A 6,256-nucleotide genomic window follows, 5' to 3' on the forward strand; every position below is an offset into this window, starting at 1 on the left:
AAGAGTATCAGTCATTCATTAAAACATGGGCTATTCATCAGCTGTGTGACCTCTGGCAAGTCAGTTCATATTTCTGTGGCCTTCTTTCCTCATTTGAGATCTTGTTTGTGAAACTCCTTATAACATGTAAAGCCCTACAGTAAGAGGATGGGAGAGCTCCCTTGAGAGCTGGCGCCTGCCTGGCCTCATTGACTCTGCCCAGATTGCCCAATGCACAGCCCTGCAGTGTGCTAGGCCTCAGTCTTCCCATTTGTAGGATGAGGAGGTTGGACACAATCATGGGGGCCTGGGGGAGGGGTACTCTGTTCCTGGACACACTGCTTTGGCCAAAGGATCTGTCCCTCCAATTTTTACTTAATCACAATTCTCAATAAGGTTTTTTAACAAAGGTTCTGGGAAAGAAGAAAGAGTGAGAAAGTCGACAAAAACAATGGGCTAGCTGATCAGTGTCTCCGCCCATACTCTGGCTCTGAGATGGGTAATCAGTCAGGATGCATTCCCATCTCAGAACCAGCAGACTCAGCACCAGCTTAAACAAAGAAGGGCATTTTTTTCTCGCTAATGGGAAATCTAGAGTTAATTGGCTGTTGGTTTTGCTGTGGGGCCCCTAGGGTTGGCACTAGTGTATCTACCCTTCCCTCAACTTTTCCTGACGGTCTACAGAGGCTGCTGCAGCTCCAAACACCTAAGTCATTGTCCAGGCAGGAAGAAGAGATAGAAGGGACAGCACCAGTATGGAAATCTCTTCCTGAAACCGCTAACTAGCTTCTGCTTTGGATTCCTTGGCCAGAACTGGATCACATCACCACCTCCAATAAGTCAGAAAACAAATCTAGCTCATGTAGCCTCTAGAATGGAGGTGAGCAAGGGAGAGCCCAGGGGGTGGGCATGGCTGGTGGACCAGGCAGCCAACAAGTGAATCTGCCTCTTTCACAGCAGGCACCATGTGCAGCTGACCAGCCAGGCAGGAGCATGGAGACCAAGGGCTGCACAGGGGCCTCTGCCCTGCACTGATAAGATGTTTCCCTAAAGCTATAACTGAGTATAAGAAGTACCCTCAGATACACGGTTGTCGGGAAACCCACAAACCAAATCAGCTCACAGCACTGATTTCATATGCTACTTTCCCTTAAGTCTTCTGCAGTTGGGAAGCTGGTCACTGACTGCGGTGCCTGATCTTGAAAGACTCTTTGTGGCATTCTTCTGGGACCTAAGGTTACCAATCCCCTTCCAAAGTTTGAGGCTAAGAATAGAGTGTAAGTCATCACAAAAAAACAGACTTCCTAAGATGAAGGTATTAAAGTCAGGTCTGATTTGGAAAATGTAAGCTCAGTCTCCAAATCTCATGCTGAGTCATTGTCAATAAGTTCTAAACTCTGTGCCTCAGTTTCTCCACCTCTCCTTGGTAGTGGTAGGCATAGTGGTTTTAGGAGTACAAGCACTAGAGTTAGCCTGTGTGGGCCTGAATCCTATCCGTGTGCACCCCCAAGCTTCAGTTCCCCCACCTGTAAAATGGGAATAACAATTTATATTATAACTCATTATAAACACTCAACAAATAGTGGTTGTTATAATTACCAAGATGGCCAACAGTATGCCTGTCTTGCTTGGTTTTGATATGAGACTGTAACCTCCATAGGGACCTACACCTCATTCCTCACTGTTTGGGAAAGAAATTTGGCTCTTTGAGATCCCTCGGAGCTGTGCTGCTGCTGCTAGAATATCCCCTCCCTTCCCATCAAACAAACATCGGTCTCTCCTTCAAGATCCCAGTTAGGGGCAGCCCTACTCCCAGCCCACCCCTGCAGTCAAGCAGCCATGGCTGAATCTCTCTAATTATAGAATATAAATGTCTTTACACAATAACTAAGAAAAAGACATGAAGGCTATGTTAACCAGTTGGATGAAAGTATTTCAAATTGTACACAGAAACAGTACACTGTACCCCATGATAGTACTAATGTACACTGCTATGATTTAATAAAAAAAAAAAAATGGAAAAAAAAAGCAGCCATGGCCTGGGAGTTCCAACTCTTTTGGGTGACAGCCACAGGAAGCCACTAGGAATCAGTGAGCAGAAAGTAGCAAGCGGCACAAGGCCACTTGAGTGTCTCACAGAACCTAAGGGCCTCAGGAACCATCTGGAGCAGAGGAAGGGAGAGCTTCAGGGGTTGCAGAGAGCCCTCTGTCTCTCTTTGTTTTGGGGCATTGGCTTCCACTGTTCCTTTTGCTGCAGGAGACTTCTGGCTCTCTGTTTCCCAGCCACAGAACAATGTCTGTCATTCACGCTCCAAAGCCTATGTCTCCTCTGTTCAAGAGAGCAGCCAGGTGGAACTGACATCTCCTTGTCCCGAGTCCAAATTCCTCAGGAGAGGAGCTCATTGGCCCAACTTTCATGAGCTACTTCCTCCCAGCCCGGGCAGCTGGGGCAGGGAGTGAGGAGAGGTGCCAATATGGCATTCCTTCTGGATCGTGGGGAAGGGGAGGGACAGTCCCTGAAGGGCCTGACGCAGTGGACTGCAGGAGTTTGAACAGAAGCAAGAAGTCATCTTGTTGCCTACTTAGAGCTCTGCTTCACATTCAGAAGCAATGTCCCCATGCACTCTGGTCCCAACAAGGCCACTCACTGGCTTTCCTTCGGTATATATTAGTTAAGGTCCTTAAGCGGGAAGTAACAGAGAAAAACCAATGGAATCGTAAGCAAGGAAGGGACTGTATTGGAGCATCTCACAGAAAGAGGTGGTTGTTGAGCCTTGTGTGGGAGGGTCCAAGGAGCCTTGGGGAAGGCACCATAGGAGTCTGTGACCCTCCTCTCCCAAAGCCCTTGAGTTGCTCCTAGCTTCTGTGTGTTTCATTTTCAAAATCTCCTAAGTCTCAGGAGGCAGACTCTGGACAGACCAGCGGGGTCAACAAGTGGCAGCCAGGGAGAGCAGCTCATATAATACAGATGTGGTCGCAGACCCTCTTGTGTATATTTGGGTGTGGTTCTCAGAGAAGAAATTACTGGGGGCTGAGAAGTTAGCTCATGCCATATGGAGAAGAGCCCTGAGTTTGGGGCCAAGAGTCCATCTTTGTCTGAAACTCTAGGATGACTCTGGGTGAGAAGGTTCCTTTCCCCTATTCCTCTTTGAACCTCTGTGTCTTAGCCAACTCCAGCTGCTATAATAAAATACCAGAGATTGAGTGGCTTACACAACAAATAACTATTTCTCAATAAATAAATATTCATCAGAGATTTAGTTCTGGAGGCTGGAAAGGCCATGATGGAGGAGTGATCTGGAGGCAGATTTGGTATCTAGTGAGGGCTGGCTTCCTGGTTCATAGATGCACCATGTCCTCAGAGGGTAGAGGTAAAAAACAAGCTCCTAGGACTCTCCTAAAGACACATCTATGGTCCTCGCATTCAGAACTCCACCCTCATGACCTCACCTAATCTTAATCACCTCCCCAAAACCCCATCTCTCTCTCTCTCTTTTTTTTTATTTATTGCTTCAGGTTCTTGCATTTGTTAGGTAAAGTCCTTCTTATAATTGTGTCCTGCCCCCAAGAAGTGTACCGTACACCATAACCCATCTCCTTCCTTCATCCCCCTCCCAGCTCTCTCATTCCCCAGCCCCCACGTAGAATTGATTTGAGGTTTTCTCTTATGAGGGTATGTATTAAATCGTCTACTGGCTTCATATCAGAATTGAGTACATCGGATTCTTGCTTCTCCATTCTTGTGATGCTTTACTAAGAAGAATGTATTCCAACTCCATGACCCCACTGCTGAATACTGTCATGTTAGAGGGTAGGGCTTCAACATATGAATTTGAGGCTCACATATGTTCACACCATGACATCCTGTTTCCTCATCTGTAAAATGGGAACGCTGTACTGAGTGACCACAGTGGTCCCAAGCAGCTCTCACAGGAGTGCCATCCTGTTCACACAGTCTCTGTCTCTAGCATCTCCCACCCTGAATCTAAAATTTTGGGATTTTCTCAGTAGGTTCTAAGGTTTTCAGAAGTTAGAATTATCAGTGAGATTTTCAGACAGATTGTCATAGACTTAGCCCTCAGAAACCCACACACTCTACCAAGTGGCACTGACAGGTGATATTTATTGCAGGTCACACACTTCAAAATATTCATACTGAGGACTTTCCCATGGTCTCAGGAGATTGTGAGGGAAGGGTTTGCACCAGCTTGAGCCACAGTCACCTTTCAATTTGGCTTTTACTGACACATTAACCTCACTGCTAACATAAAGCCATCCTCTCCTTAATTCTAATTGTCCCAGCAAATCTGAGAGATGCTAACTTTCCCCAGTAAAGAGTCTTTGTGCCTAACTGAGCTCTTCCTTTCAAATGCCATTTGTAACATAAGGCCTGCAATGGGAAGTGTTTTATAGAGAAACTGTCTTCTTCAAGGATTTTAAGAAACATACCAGGGGCAGAGAGCCACAATTCATGCAAGGCTCAAACCCAGCTCCCCTGTGCTTTGTAATGACTTCATGACATAACAGGCATAAAGCAAACAGGCATTGATAAGACCAATTGCTACCGATTGCTACTTCCATTCTGGGGCTTCTGTTTTCCCAACTGTGTGAGGGCTAAGTTGGACTAGATACTTTTCAAAGTTGCTTTCAGATTTATGCCTCCAAGTCATTCATTTTTTAGGGCCATCTGCCAGGTTGAAAGAAATCAACTTGGAACCTTGTGATGTTGACTATAGGCTCACATACAATACATGGGGAGATGTTTTGCCATTTCTCCTCTGACCTCTCAGCTTTTCTTAATCCTTGCAGCAAAGTATGAACCAGCAGAGAGCAGAGGTTAGTCTATATTTTTTCAAATAACAGGCGAAAATGAGCTGACTCTCTGGAGTATCCAACTTGCTGGCCCAGCACCTCAAACATGGTGTCTGTGGCTCCATGCTTTCCTGGCTTCCTCCAGCCCCAAGAATGCTTTAGTCAACCAGGAGGTGGGGAGTTCCTAGGGCCCTGGCCTCCCCATGCACTTCAAACTCTCATATATTTCCATGGCCAGTGGCACCTCCTGCCTCTCTGGAGATGTCTCCCAGCTGTTTTGCAGCCACAGGCTCTTCACACTCAGCAAATGAGCTCAGTCCCTCACTCCCCAGCCCACCCATAGGAGAAGAAATCCTTCTCCTCCTATGTTCCCTCCTGGCAAATGGCACCACCATTCACCGGCTGCTCAAGCCAGAAACCTGGAAGCCACCCCCAACTCCTCCCTCTCTCTTAACCTGTGTAACCAATCAGCCACCAGCCACCTGACCCTCACATGTACTTAGGGTTTTTGCTATTTCTATTTCACGTCTTAACTTGGTCTTTCATGTGTCTCGCCAGGTATCAGGCCTCCTACATGGCCTTCAGGCCTCCAGGTTCCATCTCTGCCATGCCCCAGCCCGCGCCCCATCTGAAGGCACCCTGCTCTTTTCAAGCATCTTTCCACCTCCTGCAGTGTCCTCCCTACTGTTTTCCTCCACGACCTAATTTCCACTCATGTCCCATAGTAGGTGCTCACCCGCTGGTAATGATTGCTTCCACGGTGTCATCATCCTTCACGTCTTGGCTAAGGGTGACCCCTCCAGGAAGCTTCCTCTGACCCACACCACCCCCCACCCCCAGCTGTCCTCACAGCTGCCTGTCCTCGCACTGTGACGAGGTCATTGCTGCAGCTTCACCTGTCCCATCACTGTTCCTGCTACGTGACAGTGAAGAAGGAGAAGTAAATCTTAATTCTTAATGATCCCGAGAAAGCAGCAGGCAGCTGCAGAACTCCTCCTCCAAAGATAAGAGCAAACTTTACACTGAGCTAAAATAATCTTGAAAAAAAAAAAAAATTCTGCAACCAATAACAACCCCCTGGTATCTAATATCTGTAGCCATAACTATGTAGCTGATAATGAAAGAGTTTGAACAAAACTATTTCCCAGAACTCAGCATTTTACTCTTTGAGGCACCTGAGTTCTCTCTGGCAATTAAAGGTTCCTTCCTCTATATCAGGGGTTCTCAACCTGTGGGTGGCGACCCCTTGGGGGGAGTCTCCTGCATATCAGATATTTACATTACTATTCATAACAGTAGCAAACTTACAGTTATGAAGTAGCAGCAAAAATAATTTTATGGTTGGGGTCACCACAACATGAGGAACTATGTTAAAGGGTCTCGGCATTAGGAAGGTTGAGAACCACTGCTCTATATTGTTGGTGTGTCTGCCAGTTTTAATTCACTGTTTTCCTGCAACATTTCT

Source organism: Otolemur garnettii, unplaced genomic scaffold (genome assembly GCF_000181295.1).
Source record: "Otolemur garnettii isolate 467f Iridium unplaced genomic scaffold, OtoGar3 scaffold00145, whole genome shotgun sequence".
NCBI classification, from domain to species: Eukaryota; Metazoa; Chordata; class Mammalia; order Primates; family Galagidae; genus Otolemur; species Otolemur garnettii.